Below are 22,229 nucleotides of genomic sequence, written 5' to 3'. Positions count from 1 at the left end.
GTACACTACCAAATGTAAAATAGATAGCTAGTGGGAAGCAGCCACATAGCACAGGGAGATCAGCTTGGTGGTTTGTGACCACCTAGAGGGGTGGGATAGGGAGGGTGGGAGGGAGACACAAGAGGGAGGGGATGTGGGGACATATGTATATGTATAACTGATTCACTTTGTTATAAAGCAGAAACTAACACACCATTGTAAAGCAATTGTACTGTAATAAAGATGTTAAAATAAATAAATAAATAAAACCAACAGAAAAAAAAGAAGTAAAGCCTGACTTCATGGCCCTGGCTCCCCTCACTTATGTCATCCAGTAGAAAGAGTAAACTCCTGATGGGAGATTACGACTCAACTTTCCATTCTCTCTCATACCGCCTAGGCTTTACTTGCTCAAATAATACTAACGACAACCCTCACAATGACAGCTGACTTCCTGGAGCACATACAATACAGCAGGACTCATTTACTTCTTACATCCTTCTTGTGACGTAGGTGCCAGTATTCTCCCATTTTACATATTAAAACACAGGGAGGCACAGAGAGGTTAAGTAACTTGCAAGGTCACACAGCTGTTCAGTGGTGGAGTTGGAGTCCAAAACCAGGCAGTCTGGCTTTAGAACCTGTGTGTAACCATCACATTTCCTGCTCTTGCTATACTATTATTCATTAATAAGAGAAGTAGAGCGAGAGAGAGTGGACTGTTTCCACCAGGACAAGGTTGGAAGCATCCTAATCGTGGCTGTTAAAAATAGCACACACCTTGGCTGTGAGAGACCGTTTTTTGTAGAGATGTCCAAGTGAAGGCAAATGATCACATAGGAAATTTCAAGCTATTCCATTTGGCTCTAAGGAGTTCTTCAGAACCTATGCAGTCATGTGTATTTTCCCTACAAGGTGAATTCTTAACTCATCTCTTTACCACAATTATTTTTATCACGTATTTTTCATTCTCCTATTTCTGTATCTCCCCAAGTTCATTTTACTTTTACCTATCCCTTAGGTTAAAAGGTATATGAACTGGCTTTCTATCAGAAATAGTCCTTTGCTAGGTCCCAAATACATTGAAGCTGGACAAACATGCTAAGGCCCTCAGAACTCGTTTAGCAATGTTTAGAAGGAGAAAATCACCGTGAAGAGAACAGGCCTACTGCTTGGGGAAGATGGTAAATGTTAACAGATGCCGGGAGGAGGCAAAGCCTTTCAATAGCTGCTGTTCTTCAAGGAAAATGGAGCATCTTCACATTGAAAAGAGTAGGGCAAATGTAAAGCGAGTCATAATTTTACAAACCACTCTCTACAAAGGAATTAAGTTATAAAATATGATGGTCTGATTTTCTCTAAGGCCATAGATATCTAATCCAACAGCGTAATTAACATTGAGTTGTAAATGTCATCAGTCTCAGAAGAGTGAATCCGCAACTCTTTGGTGGAAGTATTTCAAAGAAGATGCCATTATCAAATGCTCCCTTGCTGTCAATGGAGTGAAATATGTAGAATTTCTAAAACAATAAGGCTTCACTTGGTCTTAGGGCTCATTTGGTTGCAAGGAACAGAACCTCGCTCTGGCTACTACACGTAAATGAGGATTTATTATACAGCGGCTCCTCATGAGATTCAAGACAGGAAGGAGAGTCGAGCCCCATGGGGAATTAGACTTGGAAACTGAAAAGGCTTCAGGACAATGCAGCTGTTCTCAGGTTGCAAGTTCTCTCACCTACATTTTCTGTTTCCCCTGCCTTGTCCAGTCTCTCCCTGCAGACTGGCTCTCTGTGTGAGCCCCTCGCATGCATGGCCCTTAATAACTGTCATAGCCTCTCATTCCACAAGACCTTGAAGCTCTAATGACCACCGGCACCTGACCCCCAGCCTGTGTCTCTCAGTTCAAATTCTCAAGAGAAAAATAATCAGACTTGTCTGGTTCATGGATCAGGTGTCCACCTTTTATCTAATCAAGGAGGGTTGGGTTTATTTGGTATAAACATAGGAAAGAAGGGCCCAGGGCTGTTGCTCTAGTTGGCCGAGGGAGAGAGGTGTTCTTCAAGAAGAGAGCTGGGAAGAAATCTCAAAATGTGTCTCTAATCACTACAGTCTGGACCCAGGGCTTCAGTGTCCTGGAACCCTCACAGTATCTTAAATAACTACCAAGGACAAGTTCAAATATTGGGGCAGGCTTTGGGAAAAAAGCCATTAAAATGGAAAAAGTAATATATATGTAAATTATTCTCCACCAAATGAGGTTTAAACTCATGAATTACTCTCCACCAATGAAATGAAATTCTAAAATTGAAATAAAAACTTTTAGTGACACATTCGAACATTAACTGAAGATTTTTTAGGACAAACACCAATGGAGTTGTGTATCTAAGATCAACATAATGTGATACATAAGGCAGACAATATCCAACTCAGGTATATGCAATAAATATTTATCAATACATGATTTTGAAGCAAAATGCCTCTTTATTGTGCTATAGCTTGACTGAGACAATGTGAACATTTTCAGGAGAGTCAGCAGAGAGTAGAATTTTTCATTTTTTCTCTGATACCTTCACCTAACCCGGTTGAAGTTTGTTTCTAAATCAGAGAAGGGCCAGGATCAAGAATTTCCTAGAGAGACAGCTTCTGTTGCCTCCGTCACCCCCAATAGGATCAAAGCCAGAGCAAAATCCTAGCCCTGCCCAGATTTGGGGGCCAGAGAGAGGGGAATTCACAGGATGTAACCAACTGGCTTGACTCAACTTCCCAGGGCCATCATTTCAGATCAGAATTTATCGCTGGCAGTGGAATAGTTTAATAGCAAAATATTCTCATTTTTTGAATATTACATTATTTTTAATTTCAATTTTTAACTAAAATGTAGGATATGCAATCTTTTAAATATTCAATGTTTATATCCACTGTTTTAAACAATGGTTGTACATCCTATTCAAGCAAAAAATTCATTTGATTATGCAGTTATATATATTCTTTAGAAAATTTTGAAACTTGGATTTTTTAATTTTAGTTTTTCAGTTATAATTAAAGTAAAATTTTTATTTTTGTCTATTACCTTGATTTTGTATTCTGTTTGACGCATGTGTGATTCATCTTTTTTTCTTTTGAAATAGTTTCCATGTCACTTTGTCACTGTATTGTTATTTTGTTTGAACCCTTTTACATTAAACGTGTATAATTGAGTGGTTGTCATTTTCAGCCGAAAGTTAAAAAAAAAAGTTTTATATTCTTTTAACACTTGAGGATATCTTATTTTAAACGCAGCTATAGTTTTTAATGAAAGACAAACAACGTTCTTCCAGAGGGGAAAGAAAATATATCTGCAATTAATTGGGCCTTGGCACTTAGCATACACTACTTATGCCTTGGCCTTTTTTTTTTTTTTAATTTATTTATTTAGTTTACTTTTTGCTGCGTTGGGTCTTCATTGCTGCGTGTGGGCTTTCTCTAGTTGCAGCGAGCACGGGCTACTCTTTGTTGCAGTGCTCAGGCTTCTCATTGTAGTGGCTTCTCGTTGCAGAGCATGGGCTCTAGGCTCGTGGGCTTCAGTAGTTGTGGCATGCAAGCTCAGTAGTTGTGGCCCGCAGGCTCTAGAGCACAGGCTCAATAGTTGTGGCACACGGGCTTAGTTGCTCCGTGGCATATGGCATCTTCCCGGACCAGGGCTCAAACCCGTGTCCCCTGCATTGGCAGGCGGATTCCTAACCACTGTGCCACCAGGGAAGCCCTCCTTGGCCTTTATTTGCAGATAGGGAAAGGAAGTTGGACAAATAAGCAGAATTTTTCAGTTACTTTTCCAGGGAAAACAACAGTGCTGGTAGGTCAGCACTATTTCTGGTTTTCAGATGAAGAACCTGAGACTTAGAGAGATTAAGTAACTCACCCAGGGTCACACGGCTAGTAAGTGACAGAGCCTGGTTGCTAATTCAGGTGTGTCTGATTCCGAAACCCATGGTCTCTCGCACCGTGTGGTCTGATGGGCAGAGAACATGTATGTTTGAATTAGTTATAGCCCACTTCAATTTAAAGCTCCATTTTAAGTGTCTGTAGGAGCGTGCTAGGGCGGTAGGAAAGTGATTTTCTCACTCCATCATTACAAAATTACACTCACTGTAACGTTATGACAACCCACTTTCTCCTGTAAAAGAGGAGAATGGTAATATGTTGGCTATAGAGCCTTGTTCAGTAAACTCTCTTTAGGTTTGAATTATTATATCTAGAAGTAGACCCACAGACATTGTACTGTCATTACATGAAAAGAGCAACATCAAGGCTTCCTTTTCTCTTTTTTTCCTCAGTCTCAGTCAGTTCTCAGAACACACTCCATCTCCTGATTTCCAGGACGTGGACTGCACAGTGGTCACCTCATTGTCGACCAGGGCTCACAGTCACAGTGGCAGAGGCCTCTCTAAACCTCCCTCATCTCTAGTTCAACCCACTGTCCCTAATCTCCCCAACCCCGGTCCCCTGGCCCTACTTCACCAGACACACTTTGGTAATCCTCTCAGGCTCCACGGCAATTAAGAAAATACTGTGGGTTCATCCAGGTGCATCTGGGACCAGCGGGGGACACCTCTCACACTCCAATTTCCTTCCTCCCACCTGGCGGGGCCTGGGTCCCCCCACGGACCAAGTGGCCTAGGCTTCTGCCTCTGGTCTGTGCAGCCAAGGCTATTCTATTTGAGTGTTCGAAGATTGATGATTATTACAGTTATGGTAAAAGGAACGTTGTTTTTTCTTGGGGGATTCTGGAGATCTTCTTACTGGGGAAAGGTCTCAAAGCCATTTATACTCAGCTGACTGGGTAAAGACTGAGATTAAGAAGAATGGATATGTCACAGCATCTTCTGTAAGTTAAGGTAAAGAGTCATGGATGGAACTAGTAAAAATCAGGACATTCCTTTGGCTTCCCAAACAAAATGTAACGTCTAAGTGAGCACTGAGGTGGTGTATCAGACCCAGGAGGCTGGGGCCAGGAAATGCCTTATCCAAGCACTGTCTGCACAGGAGTTTTGAGCCGGAGACTTAGTTTCTTCCTCATGATCTCCCCTCAGAGCCTCCTTTAGGTTTTCTCTTACCTTCCTCCTCTTAAGTAAAGTTCCCCCAGAGAGAGAGCCGTGCACATCTGTTTTTGTGAGATGATAAAAAGGAGCTCTAACCATGACAAAGATACCATGTAGAAGTTGCAATGGAAACAGTTTAAATTATTTTTTCCTTCACTGATGAGAAAAAGAAATAGTTTAAGTTCATCAATCTAAAATTTCTTATTTGTGATTTTAAGTAGTGAGGGTATTTAATATAATATAAATAAGTAATAGATTTATGGTTATTTCATCTATATCAGGGAAGGAACTCGGGCCCCCTTGGCAGTGAAAGCACGGAGTCCTAACCACTGGACTGCCAGGGAACTCCCTATATCCCTTAAAGTTTATATGTACAAGTGGGACAAAAAAATTGGGAGAAGGACTATCTCATGGATAAATGGGGATCCCATCACTTGTCATGAAATGATTGATTTTTTAATCTCTCCATTTGTTCCAATGTTTGTTTCTATCTCTCAGTAAAACTTAGGTAGGGAATAATATGGTGACAAATAAGAAAGATTATTATGCTAGCTATATGTAAATGACCTGGAGAAGTGGAGATCTAGAAGGGAGGATACTGTAGTTATAAAAGAGCTCAGGGAACTGAAAAAGAAGTGAGGTTTTCAAGAACTTTAACCAAGAAAAACCTCAACAGGTCTTGATGATGGATCAGGCGTAGAGGATGAAATAATGAAGTCAATGTGAGGCCGAACTCAGGGACTGTTCCTTGGTAAGTTTCACAGGAGAGGCAGTATTAAGACTGGCCTGGCTCTGACTGTCTTGATCCTGATTCTTCACCCTGTATCCATCTAATTAAATATTGCTGATGGGGATGGGGATGTTAGCTCTTCACGATGCAGTAGTTTGTCATTTCTCTAGGCGGTAGTATCAGAGAACCAACTTCTGTTCAATTCCTGCACCCTCATTTAAGAGAGAAAGAAGCCTGAGATGTGAGAGCTCTGAGGAGAAATGGGAAGGAAATAATGGATTCCCTGGCAAGCCTAGTCCCCAGAAATCCTGCACGAGCACAATCCTAACCCTTCTCCTAGGCTGATAGTTGTTAAATTGATGTTAGTGTCAGTTGGGTTGTACAAAGATAAAGGTCCTTTCTTGGAGAAATTCCAGTGAGAACTTGAGCTCATGTTGCCTGAAGCCTCAGCCCTTCTTCCTCATCCCGGTCAACGCATCTACCTGGTGTAAATATCTCCTGACTCATATTAGCCCCAGCTAGCGGAAGCAACTCTTCATTCTCACTCTGTTACTCAGAAAAAAACTGCGGGTAGGAAGTAAATCCCAGTAGACACACTAAACGTCTCCCCTCCAAACACATGCTAGGGAGACTCATACTTACATTGTTTGGGAGATACACAAACACTCACAAATATTGATAGTTTGGAAAGAAGGACAATTTGATGTTAAGATTCAAAATTAGCTAACTGCTCAAATACTCCAAGTGATTGCATATATGTATGTTGGTCAAAGAGTGCCTGGGTATAAATTGTGAGCTACTGAGTTGGGGTACTATTTAAAACATTATGGCTCTCAATTTTCTCCAAATTAATATACCAGTTATTCAGAAATGCAATTTTAAAAAAATTAAATGAGTTGTTTTATAATTTTTTTTTTTTTTTTGCGGTACGCGGGCCTCTCACTGTTATGGCCTCTCCCGTTGCCGAGCACAGGTTCAGCGGCCATGGCTCACGGGCCCAGCCGCTCCGCGGCATGTGGGATCTTCCCGGACCGGGGCACAAACCCATGTCCCCTGCATCGGCAGGCGGACTCTCAACCACTGCGCCACCAGGGAAGCCCCTGTTTTTTAATTTTGAAGTATTGCCCATACATGGTAAATCAAATTAAAGCAGCAGAAAACAATACACAATCAAAAGTAAGACACTGTTCTCCCTTCCTGTACCCTCAATACCACTTCCCAGAAGTAACTGTATCAGTCATGAATACTTTGGCTGCAAGTAACAGGAACCCCTATTAATACTGGCTTTTGTTAACTTATATGAAATTCAGAGGTAGGTGGTATCAGGGTTGATTCTGTACTTTGTGACATAATCAAGAAGTCACCCTCTATTCACAGTGTACCAGCAGTGTCACACCTCATTGCCACAAGGAGGCTAACACGGCTCTAGGCGTTTTCAAATCAAAGTTTCCTAAGCAGGAGGTAATGGGCTAGAAGCAGAAAAAGCTTTCTCTTCATGCACATCCTTATTTCCTGAGGAGGGAAATCCTCCTAGAAGCCCTAAGCAGACTTCCCGTAATCTCTCATGCCCCAGACAAGAACTGACTCCTAGCCCTAGACCCACCATGGGCAGAAGAGAACGAGACCTGTGACTGATTTAGGTTCATAGTAACTCCTCCCCTGGGCAGGCACATGGCTGCCTCAACAAAACCAGTGTTCTGTTGGCAAGAAAGAAGGGCAATGGCTATTGGGCAGGCAACCACGAGTGATGGTCAGAATGAAAATGATCAACTGTGTCTTAATATCTGCCCAGAAATTTTCTGTATGTATTTAAGTAAATATATTGTGAGTACTATATACTGTACCATATGTATGGATATGCCATATATATGGTCACATATGTATATATATGCACATACACACAGATATCCACACATGATACTTGCTTAAGTATCTTACAGTTTTTAGATAAATGAAGTACTCTATGCATATTGCTTAGCATATAACTAGCATATAGTAAGTGCTTTATCAATGCTAATTACTATTATTCTTACTTATAGTTTTGTTATTATTACAGTCTTTAAGACAATATACACCCTTTTTAAAAAGAATGAGGCTCATTTTCTAGCAAATGCTAAATTTTACTTTGCCAGTACTTTAAAAAATTATGCCAGCACTTTTATTTTGGGCTATTGAATACTCTTAAAGATATGAGCTGCATCGCTCCTTTTAAGAGAGATAAGAATTACTGTGGTCAGCAGTAAATTCCATTGAAACATAGTGAAATAATTTTGTGAATAATAGCTAGGTGACTAAATGTTTACTTTCTGATGACTATCGAAACACTAATATTTTCTAATCGTGTTAATATGCAGGCAGAAGTAAGAAGGTTAGGCATGAAACATTTTTTGGTGTATTTGCACAAAATATTATGTTAGCAAGTGAATTTTACATTATTGACAGATTCTTTTGGAAGAAAAAAATAACTTCACTACTATTTGCCTAATTTATGCAGCACAGAGAACATGAGAGTTTTTTGAGAAATTTTCATTGGAAGAGAAGGCCATCATAGACACTTTAAGCAAAAGCAAAACACTTTTCTTCAAGTATTTGACATAACTGGATGAAAGTCTGTGGGAGTGAAAGGGAGCAGAGGAGGGAAGTCTCCTTAGTTATCCTTGAAATAGGATCCTGACCAAGAGTCTCAGGTAGGTGAGTGCCCTTCAGCTGACCTCTTATAGTCCTTAAGGCCAAGCTGTAAAATGGCTTGTCTTTAAGGTAAAAGCAATATCTTTGAATCCAAAATATATAAACAGCTCATACAGCTCAATATCAAAAAGCAAACAATGCAATCAAAAACTGGGCAGAAGACCTAAATAGACATTTTTCCAAAGAAGACATACAGATGGCTAACAGGCACATGAAAAGATGCTCAACATCACTAATTATTCACTAATTATTAGAGAGATGCAAATCAAAACTACAATGAGGTATCACCTCACACCAGTCAGAATGCCTATCATCTAAAAAAAAAAAAAACCCACAAATAACAAATCTTGGAGAGGATGTGGAGAAAAGGGAACCCTTGTACACTGTTGGTGGGAATGTAAATTGGCGCAGCCACTGTGGAAAACAGCATGGAGATTCCTCAAAAAATGAAAAATAGAACTACCATATGACCCAGCAATTCCACTCCTGGATATGTATCTGGAAAAAATGAAAACACTAATTCAAAAAGATACATGCACCCCAATGTTTGTAGCAGCACTATTTACAATATCCAAGATATGGAAGGAACCCTTATGCCCATCAACAGATGAATGGATAAAGAAGATGTGGAATATTGCTCAGCCATTAAAAAGAATGAAATTCTGCCATTTGCAGCCACATCAACGGACCCTGAGAATATGATGCTTAGTGAAATAAGTCAGACAGAGGAAGACAAATACTGTATGACACTACTTATATGTAGAATCTAAAAAATAATACAAATGAATGTATATGTGAAACGGAAACAGACTTACAGTCATAGAAAATAAACTAGTGGTTACCACTGGGGAGAGAGTGGTAAGTTAGTGGTATGGAATTAAAAGATACAAACTGCTATGTATAACATAGATAAGCAACAAGGCTATATTGTATAGGACAAGGAATTATAGCCATTATTTTGTAATAACTTTTAATGGAGTATAATCTGTAAAAATACTAAGTCGCTATGCTGTACACCTAAAATTAGCATAATATTGTAAATCAACTATACTTCAATTAAAAAAAAATCTTTACTCTAGCCATATTGGCATTTTAACACACACACAAAGAAAAAGTGTATCTTTTAGTCCCCCTTTCTCTTTGTTTCTCATCATTTGTCCTAAAATGTGTTGCTAAGTATGAAAATATTATGATTATATATGTTATTTAATCTCTCAGACTTCATGTTTTTCCATTTCTAAAGTAAGTGTGTTGAATTAAATGCTGGCTAAGATCTCCTCCAGGTCTAAAATTCTAAGTTAAAGATCAGTGTTTTCCAGAAGTGATTGGTCAGTAGAATCACCTGGAGGCCCTTACAAACATACAGGTTCCTAGATTCAACCTTCAGACATTCTGATTCATTCATTCATCAAATGATTACTGAGGGCCTTGCATGATATTCTGGATACACAGTGATGAATGAAACAGATATAGTCCCATTCTGCCCCAGCCTCTACAGAAGGACTGAGATTGAAATCAGTAATCTGTGTTTTAAAAATGCTCTCCAGGCAATTCTGACAAGTAGACAGTTTAGAGAAGCAATGTTTCAGACCAAATGCAAACAAGAGACATTTCTGAGGGACTGTTTTAATTTTACTTGGGATGAACTCAAATCTACACTTTAGAAACACTTCTATTTTTCACTGAAAAAACCTTAAATAGCTTCTCTAAAACATGTGTGTGTGGGTGCCTGTGTATCTTACACTGAGACATAAATGTTAACAAGAAAACACACTTAACAGATGTAGTTATAGTATGCTAGTACTGGGTGAGGTTTTAGCAAATTAACATTGCTAGTTGGTACATTACTACAGACACCTGCACAATATAAAAGAAATTAGTATTTGCTGTGGAATACTGAGAGTTAAAGTTCAGATAGCTTATGCAGATAAGTGAGTTATTCATTTTGAATTCTATTACTGACTTTGATTTGATCTTTGAGGAATCTTAATGCCTTAACTACTTTAATGTTCAACATTTGGAAACTTGCTAAAGTGTTTGACTTTATGACCAATGAATGCTGAGATTTACTAATAGACATTTTATGCTTGCTATGGTCACACAACTCTATTTTCCTTCAAATAATACCAGACTGAGAAGTTACCAAATTGAAATAAATGAAAGAATCCCTGTTTCTATGCTTCCAAATTATAAACACAATGACGATTTGACCTAACTTCAGGAAGTGTAATTCTAGGAGGCCACCATGATAAATGGTTAACAAAGGAGCTATGAATAGCCAACCCTTAACTGTTTGATCTGTAAATTAGTCAGAGGCTTGATCACAAGATTTCCGCCCCCCATGCACACCTACATTCCAATATGGCCAGTAAAAAAGAAAAAGATACCTTTCAAAGCGCTCCATGGCTATTCAGTGTAGTTTCTTTGTATCAATCAGGGTTGCAGCAGGTGGTTCAAATGAAGAGGTTTTACTGCAGGGACCACAAGCATGTGAAGGCCTGGGGAAGGGAATAATGAAGGGATGTAAAAAGCTAAAAGACCAGCAAAAGTGGGAAGCAGGTAAACAGCCTTGGGTGTAAAAAGACAAGAGGAGAAAACCATAGCCCAGACTGGAACCATGGAGGAAGAGGAAGGGTCCATCAAAAGGAGCTGTAGTCTTTAGGGCAGAGTACTGGAGACCCCTCCCTGAAGCAGCAAGTAATACCCTTACCTCTCTCTCCCTTCCTTTCTACCTTCAGAATTTCTGCGCATGCTCCCCCAATGTCAGTTTCCTGGGGGCACTGGCAGGGCGGGAAGTGGTTAGGGGGTGTGTGGACGATATAAGGAAAACCCTCAGACTCTCTAAAAAGACAGTTTATAGGCGGGCATTTAAAACCATGCTCCATGCTTTAGGCATAGACTATTTACTTTGTGGATCCGTGACTGTTTTCAAATCTAAACTCTGTTTTTGATTTCACGTTTTTATTTTCTATGTTTTTACTAAATTCTATCTGCAAGAATTACATGTTTTTGTGCTGCCTCCTCCTCTCATTAGTTATTATGTTGTTATTAGTAAATTGTAACCAAGGAGCCAAATCTAATACACAAAAGATATTTTGGATTAGCTGTAAAGTGCTCCTCTAATTTAGGAAGGGTAATCCAGAATTTTTTGAGAGGCCCACGTACCACACACACAAAAAGAAAACAAACAAACAAAAAAAAAACCCAAAAACAAAATAATAGATTAAATAAATACTGTATGCTAACACATATATATGGAATCTATTAAAAAAAAAAGAAATGGTTCTGAAGAACCTAGGGGAAAAGAAAAAAAAAGAAGAAAAAAAGAAAAAAGAAAAAAATAGATTAAATCACAATTCAGTTTATGTGTGCATTCACTCTTATTACAGGCAGTTGGCTGGGCGGTTACAGAGCCTCTATCATTAGCGTGGGTGTGGGCCTGAGTCAACACACACAAAAGCTGTCTTCTTGAATGCTTGGGTAATTGAAAATGCCAAGACACATTTTACAAATTCAGCAAGGAAAAGAGTAATCAAACCTGGAGGAAAAATTGGCTTTGAGATGCTGCAAGATGAAACAGCAACAGCTCAAATGTCGTTGCCTAGAGGACAACCAGAGTTAGGCTAGCTGCCACTCATGTGACTTCACAAAAGGTTACCCAGAAGGGACAGCACACTTCAGGAAGCGCAAACGTCGTTGCCAGGACCTGATGTTCTTGGAGTGCAGTGATATAAAAAGACCAAAGGCAACTTGATCCAGAGTGATAGATTGAACATCATATAAATGATTTGCACATTTAGAAAACAGAATCCCTTTCCCAAGAAAAAGCTTGAAAAAGAGAGCATCGGAACACTAGTATCACAAAGAAAGATGCTGGTTACTAGTTTTAAAGGGTGATTTAACGTATTCATGATTTTACAGTGGAAAAGCTAAAATTTCCAGTGTTTCATTTCTTTTTCTCACGTGTAGAAGTCACCAAAGGTGTAAGGTGGAGGTGGGCAGTAGGAAAGCCCATTCAATTCCATTCTATTTGCAAGTTACAATTTAAGGTAGATTTTGGCCATTTGTGTATTTGCACCTATTTTCAAGTAACCTCAGTAAACTTTATTTCACAGTAATTTTATTGTGAAATAATTACATTGTGAAAAGTCTAAGGCTTGATTCTAAGTTTGCAGCAAATGTGTGTTTCCCCTTTCTTAAAACAATGCTTCCATCCTTCACTCCCCTCCACAAAGAACCAAATGGCTTCTCATTGCCAATAAGATTGTCACATGATAATGTATTTACAAATTAGTCTGTGGTTTGGTTCTCTTTACCTAAACCCACTTATAACCCTCGCACTCCACACACACACACACACACACACACACACACACACACACACACGACCAAGTTTGTATTTTTTTTGGCATAAAGGTCTGTTCGGGGTCTAAAACAGACACAACTTGAAAATAACCTTCTCTCTTTTTTGAAAGCCTGAATTCATTGCTAAGGCAAAGCTATGTATCAAAGCCAAGGAGGGGAGAGAGAGGAATGACTTTGAGAAAGGCATTGGTGAGAGGAAAATTTTCCTCAGACTGTGGAAAGTGAGTTCTCTGAAGAGAGTAGCCCTGTACTCCACTCTCTAGAGGTGATCTGAGTTCAGAGGGAAGAGTTGTATAATGGACCTCAAGCATTGGGCTTCCCAGTAGAGCAACAAGTGAAGATTTTTCTCAATTTAAAACTAGCATTAAATTCCTTAACAACATGTCATAGACAACTTCTGATAATGTATGACACTTTGGTTACGAGGGTGTGTGGTACACAGTCTTAGGAATCATACGCTCTTTCAAATCTTTACTATTTTTTTTTTTTTTTTTTTTGCGGTACGCGGGCCTCTCACTGCTGTGGCCTCTCCCGTTGAGGAGCACAGGCTCCGGATGCGCAGGCTCAGCGGCCATGGCCCACGGGCCCAGCCGCTCCGCGGCATGTGGGATCTTCCCGGACCGGGGCACGAACCCGTGTCCCCTGCATTGGCAGGCAGACTCTCAACCACTGCGCCACCAGGGAAGCCCCAAATCTTTACTATTACTTGACAATAAATTATGTATCCTTAGTGAGCCTTAATTCATGCTTCTGTAAAATGAGGGGTTAATACCCATCAGGCTAGGTCATGAAAACTAGACATTATGAACAATATGTGGCACATAATCAATAGAAATAAATGACTTAGACTTAACTCTGGAGAGTTATAAAATTCTCTTGCACACAAAATTCCCTCAGCCAACAGTATTTACCAACTTCCTCATTCTTTCAAAAAACTCTTTGGGTCAGTTTTTTAATTATTACTGTAGTAAGAACACATAATGTGAAATCTACCCTTTTAACAAAATTTTAAGTGCATAATACAGTTTGTTAACCATAGGCACAGTATTGTACATCGTATTTTTAGAACTCATTCATCTTGCCTAACTGAAACTTTATACCCATTGAACAGCATTGCCCCCGTCCCCAGCCCCGAGCAACCACCATCCTGTTCTCTGTTTCTGTGAGTTTGACTATTTTAGATGGCACGTATAAGTGGAATCATTCAGTATTTGTCCTTCTGTGACTGGCCTATCTCCACTTAGCACAATGTCCTCAGGTTCATCCATGTTGTCACATATCACAGGTTTTCCATCTTTTTTAAGGCTGAATAATATCAATATCACATTTTCTTTACCCATTCATCTATTGATGGTCATTTAGGTTGTTTTCATAGCTTGGCTACTGTGAATAATACTGCAGTGGACATGGGAGTGCAGCTATCTCTTTGAGCAACTGATTTTCTTTCTCTCAGGTATATACCCAGAAGTGGGATCACTAGATCATATGGTAGTTCTATTTTAATTTTTTGAGGAACCTCTGTACTGATTCCGTAGGGGCTGGAGCATTTCACATTCCCACCAGTATTGTACAAGGGTTCCAGTTTCTTCCCATCCTTGCCAACATTTATCTTTTTTTTTTTTTTTTTGATAATAGCCATCCTAACAGGTCTAATGGTATTTCACTGTGTTGGGTCAGTTTTCTGAACTGCTTTTTCTTCTAGCCCATAAGCCTTCAAAAGAACAAATAAACAAATAACAAAATAAACAGTATTCACCTAAAAGTTAGTTCTTAACACATTTTGGATCACAAGACCTCTTGGAGTATCTGATGAAAGACACAGGATTCTCTTACCAGTAAAATGCACACATACAATAAATAACACAAATTATTTCTTGAAATGATGGACCCCAGATACATATTTATGAAGGCCAGTTTAAGGTCACTTGCCTAGATTAAGTGATTCTCCAGCTTTTTCGACACCTAATGATTTAACTCAGGGATTAGCAAGTGTTTTCTGTGAAAAACAGGAGGTTACATACTTTCACCTTTCACCTAGTCTATTGAAACTGCTCTGCATTTGCACTCAAAAATTGTTATAGAAAATACATAAACAAATGAGCATGATGGCTTTCCAATAAAATTTTATTTGCAAAAACAGGCTTTGGGCTGGTTTGGCCCTTGGGCTGTAGTCTGGCAATCCATGAATTAATTATTTCAAAGGATTGAATGGATTGCAGTAGTTAGGAACTGGGAAGCTCTTGAATACACACATACACAGACACACTACAAAGGCCATACAAATCCACAGTAAGAGTAGCAGCAGATATATATCCTTTCCTCTGGAATGCCTAAGATGGGATAAGATGATCTTCCCTCTCCTATCATATTTGATAACAATCTTTTAATTTGCATCTGATGGCAGCTGGTGTCTTCTTTCAGTTGTTTTGGAACATCACCAGAGCTATCCGTTAGTGCTTATCAGTGACATAAGTCATAATATATTTAATTTCTGACTGGGGAGGTAGCAAACTCTCAGGATTTAGTACACATTTCTCAATACTTAATCCCACCTTGTCTTCTTAAGGACAAGAGGCCTCTTTAAGGAATCTGTTCAGGGTTCCATTCTATTGTCTATTATTACTGTTTCTAAAATTTGTTCTTGGAAACCACTCTTGATGACATTCACAGTAAAATCCTCCAAAAACTGTAGCAATGTGAGTATAAATTCTATACAGTAAATGTCTGTACATTTAAACATCATTGAAAGAAAAACTTGCAAGCATCTTGCTGATAGCTGCCAGCAAGTCTTCGTGAAGAATAAACATTGTCAGACTAACCTCACCTGTTAGGATAAAAGTCCCAGGTAGATCAAGAAAAAGAGATAGTTCTAATTTATCTTGGCTCTCAGAAGGTTAGGTGATTCATTTGTATGAGGCAATAAATTTAGAAAATGTGGTCTGGACAGCATAACTATTAGATGAGAATACAAATTGCTAGAGGGTCAAAAAATAATACAAGGTGTTTCAAAGTCAGGTAGGAGCCTAGATTTTTTTTTAAAGTTTTATCACCAGCCTAGATAAAGAAATAAAAAAGTCAACCCAGACAGTGTCTTAGAAATAGGTAAGTGATTTAAGAAGAAATAGAAAATCTAAATATACCCATGATCACCAAAGACATTTAATAAGCAGCTTAAAATCTAATTCCTATTATCCTGTCCCCAAATATACTGCACGGTTTTACAGGCCAGTGAACGAAGCATTTGAGGAAGACAATCTCTAGGTTATAAAAACTGTACTAGAGAACAGAAACAATAATTTTCTTATGACTTAATGGTGCTAGAATAGCCTTGATCCTGATACCTAAACCAGATCAGGATAATATCAGAAAATGACAATCACATGACAATAATGCTTATGAACAAAGATGATAAAATTAAAAATAAAACATTAATAGCTAGAAAAAAACTTATCTTGAGCAATTTATGTTTTTCCCAAGAGTATAAGGACAGTTTAACATTAGACAATATATTAATGGAATTAGCCTCATTAAAATACTAAAAGGGGAAAAAGAGATGATCACCTCAGTGGATACAAAAAAAGCATTTGCTAAATCAGCAATCTATACATGATAAAGTGGGAATTGAAGGGAACTACCTTGTTCATATACACCAAGCTCAGAAGTAAGAAGGCTGGACATTGTTAAGATGTTAATTCTTCTCTACGCAATCTCTAAATCCAGTAAAGGCTTTTTCATAGAACTTGACAAGTAGATCTTAAATTCTAGATGGAAGAGAGCAGAAGGGCAGGAATAGCCAAGATTATTTTGAGGAAGAACAAAGGCAGGGCTTCTCCCTGACAGACAGCTAGACTTAGAAAGCTGCAGGTCATTAAGACAGTAATTAGCATTAATGATTCTATTCAGGTAGCTTCTGTAAAGCATCCAAGATTTATAGCCCAGGAGGAGGTGGAAATTGAGCTAGGTTTGGAAGGGAGCCTTAGGAATATTGAAAGACTTAGCCCTAAGACTCAAAAGGTAAAATTAGGACGGTTCATTCTGATGATAATTCTAACAATACTACATAAGCAATAATAAACAGGTAAAAATAATACTTTTCAAGTCTCTTCAAATTTAAAACAAAGAAAGTTAGTTCATAGCTCCCGCTCCTTTCCACTGACATAAGCACCTGAGATGCCTTTTAAATGTAGCACGAAGAATGTGGTTAAAACAGAATTTCCTTGAGGTGAGATATGGAAAATATACTAAAGATTTATGGAGAAAGAAGCTAAAATCTCCTGCTGGGGGTTTCTTCAAAAATCAGATTAACTTTAGTCTGTTGGGAAATTTGGGTGCTCAATTTACTAAAGGTGTTGAAATTCATGTTTTGCTACATCAACTATTTCTAGTTGTGTAATTCTGGGAATAACATGAAGATGCTCTCTTATGGGGAGATTGAGGAGGGAATTGAGCTGTATTAATTTATATGCATTGTTTCCTCTCTCCCCATGAACTTCTTTCACTTCCCCAAATACACACACAGATGCTTTCCCAAAGTAACTATCTGCTCTCAATTCAGCAGCAAACGTGCCTCCAAGTACTCAGTTAAAAATCCAATTAAGGAGTATCATTGTCATCCCTGCATTGTGGAAGTTCTAAACTCAAAATATAATAAAGGAAGAACAGTCGCCATTTACCTAGGAATGTACTTATGTATTTTTAGTCTCATTAAATTCAAAGTAAACTGTGGGATGATCTATGAAGGATCTAATAGAAATAATAGACAGGTTTGAAACAAAGAAATGAGTCAGATGATCATTTAAAATTTGCAGTGAAAGTAAATTTAGTTATACAGAAAAGTCACCTTTATTACTATTATATATAGTCAATGCCTAGTTGGTTATGTGTATAGACCATGGTCTTAACTGTGTATGGTAAATTTTTACCCTTATGCTGTGTTTCCTTGCCTAGCCAAGAAGTTCTAGCTCACTTTTCTTAATTACTGAGAACTTCGTAAGGGATAAGGTTGTCGTTCTCAACAAAATATGTGGTGCATTCCAAAATTATACTGGGATATCTATTATTTTCAGATAATTGAGCGAGCTATTCTGTGCAAAGGAGGAAGAATCATACAAGGAAAGTAGTCTGTGAGACTCCCAGGCTGTGCATACGGTCCGCTTCTGACTGAAAGGCAGGCAGATGGTGAGAACTGATCAGTAACTGAGCCCAGTCATCAGACATGTGAAGAGCAAGCATCTCTTTTCTCACTGAAGCAGCCCCAGTGACCGAGAAATGCCCTCTCCCTACAGATTACACATTCCACGGTTTTATTTCTTTAATGGTCGTTCAGTAACACTCATTTAACAGATATTTACTAATCATTTCGAGTGAGCCCTGCTCTATGCTGGGACAGGTTTATAACGGTAAACATCCAACTGACATTTGTTGAGAAACTTTTCTTCTCACTTTAGCTCAAGCATATTCCCTTTTGCCTTTTCCTCCTTGGACAGCGAAAATAATTTACCAGTAGTTTCTGCATAAAAGCTATTCAGATGACATAGGCAATAACTGTCATTGCTTATTCTTCTTTACACTGGATTTGCTAAATGTGTTTGAAGAACAATAAACAAAATAAAAACAACATAAACCCAAACAATAAGAAAAGCCCACACGCCTGATGCTTGGATGTATGTCTACAGATGGGAAAGGAAAACCTCATATGCATTTTCACCCCATATGGAAGGTGTTAAATATATAGTATTCATTTTATAAACATTCACTGAGTTCCTACTATGTGCCTGACACTGGACTAAGTACTGAAAGTATAATGGTAGATAAAACAGACTGCTTGGAGCTTAAATTCTATGGAGGGACAAATAATAAACGTACACAGAGGTATTGTGGGGAGATAGCAAGTAACCGGGAGAGGCCACTTTAGTTTGGCAGAAAGCTTCCTTCTAGAAGGTGACAGCAGCTAACACAGTATCTGACTCACATTACGGAAACGTTCAGGATGCTTTAGATCAGTCATCCAGTAAATATTCTCCTCTGTTTGCTGTTGAACTTTGTTTTCTTGCTCGATTATAAATGTTGTTATTCAGGTCAGATAAACTAGACCTACAAGCAAACAAACAAATACAAATGAACAAAACCTGGCTTCTTTAGAGAGCTATGAAAAAGGAATCCTGCAAAAGCAAATAATGATTCTTTTATTGTAAATATTGAAAAAAGATTCTAATATTTGGCTAATTCCTTCGGGCAGAACATTGAATTCTGTTACATTTTTGCTTCCTTTAGATCAGTTATAATGTTATTTGGGGTCACGGATCCTTTTGAGAATCTAATTAAGACTATGGCCCCTCTCTCTAGGAAAATGCATGTCTATTTGAACCATAGGGTACAATTTCAGGAGAGAGACATTCTCTGTCTCAGGTCACAAACCCTTGAAATTATTACCAAACATAAAACTTACTTGCTAGATGTCAAAATGTCTTATAAAGCTGCAATAATTTAGTGAGTATGATTCTGGTACAAGAATTCAATAGAAAAGAATAAAAGTGAAGAAAGTCCAGTGCATACTTAGTATTTTAAAGGCATCTGGAATCAATGGAAAAAGTTAGATTTTTATAATAGTATGGTGAAAAGTAACTAATAACATGAAAACAAATATTAGATTTCTACCTCAAACCACCCACCGAAAGGAATTCTTGCTGAGTAAAAGATTTAAATGTAAAAACTAAAATTATTAAAGAATTAGAATACCAAAAATATAGGTGAGTATTTTTTTATCACTGGGTGGGAAAAATCTTTCTAAGCAGAGATCACAAGAAAAAGAGTGACATATATGATAAAATGTGTATTTTAAATTTTATAACAGCACAACAAAAACAGACACAACACCTTCCCCCATAAAGGCCAATTTAAATTGTAATGTAATTAACAAAAGTCTTTAACCCATAAATAAACCTTTAGTGTAAATCAACTATACTCCAATAAAAATTAAAAAAATAAAACAACTGAGAAATATATATATATATATTTTAAAAACCCTTTACTAATCCTTATATAAAAAAATGAAAGTACCAGATGAAAAATGATCCAGAAATATGTACACAATACTTGACCTCAAAGCAAGAGGTCAATATACGTTGATTAAATGAATAAATTGATGAATTGGCAGAATGTAAATGGCCAATAAACATATGAAAAATATGCAATTATATGAATAATTTCAAGAATGAATATCAAAACAAAATAGGATTTTTGACCATCAAATTGGCCAAGATTAAAACAAAATTCTGATAATGCCTGTGTTGGTTAAGAGTACAGGGATATAAACAATCATACATTCCTAGGCATGTAAACTCATACCTTCCTGAAGGAATATTTGGCATTATAGATCAAGCACTTTAACACAGGAGGCAGAATTTGCAAATTTGAAACTCCATTTAATAGAAGTTTCTCCAACCTTCTATAACAATAAAAACAACCCCTTTGAGCATCTTCTGGAAAATTCCTTTCTGAAAGTAAGTATGAAAAGTCCACAGAGCAATGTCAGAAAAGCTTGTGGCACATACATGCCTTTTCTCTCTTTGATGGATCCAGTAAAATGTCCTACACCAAGGCAATAGCATTCAGAATCTGTTTCTAAACTGGAAGATACAATGGCCTTTTCTTTCTGTTTTCTTCTTCCTTCTTTTCCTTTTCTTCTCTTTCTCCTTCAACTATATTGTTGGTGGTACATTATTGTTTGCAATTATCTGCAACCCGCCTCCCCCCACGCCCCCCACCAAGGTTATATACACATCCCCACCCTGTTAAACTCAGGAGTGGCTATGTAATTGGCTTTTGTCAACAAAATAAGGGAAGTGCAGTATAACGGATCTGAGCAGAATCTTTAGTAGCCAGCTGATAGTTTGCCATGCCTATTTTTCCTTTGCCATGAGACAAGCTACGTTCCTAGTAGAGGCTGCCTGGTCAGATGTGAAGATAATGTAGAATCAGCACTAACGTGGATATGTAGTGTGAGCAAAAAATACATCTTTCTTGTGTAGAACTTCAAAAGGTACAGGGACTTAGTATAGGCTGTTTCAGCCGATCCTAAGAGGATTGTGGAGGAGCCTGAATTTGAATATTATCTCTGCCATTCACTGGTTAAGTTCAAATCTGGGTCTGCTCTTACTATGAAACGTTGGCCTTAGTTCTGTAAAATGGGATTACTAATGGTGTCTAGCTTTTAGGGTCATTATGAGGATTAAATAACTTAAAAAAAAGAATAAATAAGTTGTTATTTGTAAAGAATAGTACCTAGCAAATACTAAATACAGTATTAGTGTTTGTTAAATAAATCCGTGTGTGTGTGTGTGTGTGTGTGTGTGTGTGTGTGCGCGCGCACGTGTGCAGAACAAAGTCTAGGAAGGAATACAACACAGTATTAAGTTACTTTAAAATGTTTCCTCTTTTTGTTTAGCCACATCTAGTTTTTCCTCAACAGGCATGTATTTCTGGTGTAATCTAAAAACCTATTCAAAAACTCCTAACTACTTTGCATTGAGAGTCTGTTTTCAAAAATTTGTACTTTAAACAAAATGTATGCCTTAGTACAATTCCATGACTTCCACAGGAACATAGCTCTAATTATACTACGAAAGTCAATAGAAAAACAGGTGTCAGTATGCGGAAGTTCTATTAACAGCAATTTTCTGGAACCACAGAGCTGGCAACACTTGTAGCCAAAATCTTGGGAATGAGGTAAAATAGTTAACTGTTGTTATGCACATTTTACTTTGCATGCATGCTCTGAAAATATTTTGTTTTCTAATATGACTGAAATTTGTCTCCTTAAGTAAGACAAAGTTGTCCCCTGCTTCTTTGGGCCAGGCTCAAAGGTCAATGAACGATAAGCTCTGGCTTCTAATATTACAACCATGGGGGAGACAAATCATTGAGGAGCAGCTCTGCTTTTGATGGACAAGGGTAGGGGTGAGACCAGGTCACTTTCTGGGATTGTTGTCACTGCAACAACCTTGCTGCCTGTATCCACCCCCTTTTATTTGCTCTGGCTGAGAAGAAGCCTTGGCAAGGATTTACTCAGAAAAAATCAAGAGCAATTGTTAATACCCATGTCTAGGACTGGCCACAGCCATCACAGCTGAAGAATTCCATGCCTGAGAACAAGGGTGGGAGAACAGTGGGATCACTTCCTTATTCTCCATATTCATCATATGGGCTTTTTTTTTTTGTGGGTGGGGAAGGGGTGCTTTGAGTCACTTGGGGAGGATGGAGAAGACTCCTCTGGATGGTGCACATTCTATAACAGGTACCTAACTCCAGGGAAGTTAGGAAAGGCGTCCCTCAGGAGGTTGAGTTTAAGAACAGAAGGATGAATGAGATTATGTTAGTGGGAGGGGTAA

At 38.2% G+C, this 22,229-nt stretch overlaps 1 non-coding gene across 1 annotated transcript; it reads right to left on the bottom strand.

Moving 5' to 3' along the window:
• Positions 1-4,289: 4,289 nt before the first annotated feature.
• On the bottom strand, positions 4,290-4,372 carry LOC112405588 (small Cajal body-specific RNA 18). The gene has a single exon (XR_003004372.1).
• Positions 4,373-22,229: the final 17,857 nt, after the last annotated feature.

Source organism: Neophocaena asiaeorientalis, unplaced genomic scaffold (assembly GCF_003031525.2).
Source record: "Neophocaena asiaeorientalis asiaeorientalis breed wild unplaced genomic scaffold, Neophocaena_asiaeorientalis_V1.1 scaffold189, whole genome shotgun sequence".
NCBI classification, from domain to species: domain Eukaryota; kingdom Metazoa; phylum Chordata; class Mammalia; order Artiodactyla; family Phocoenidae; genus Neophocaena; species Neophocaena asiaeorientalis.
This window is presented reverse-complemented; position numbering and strand designations above follow the sequence as displayed.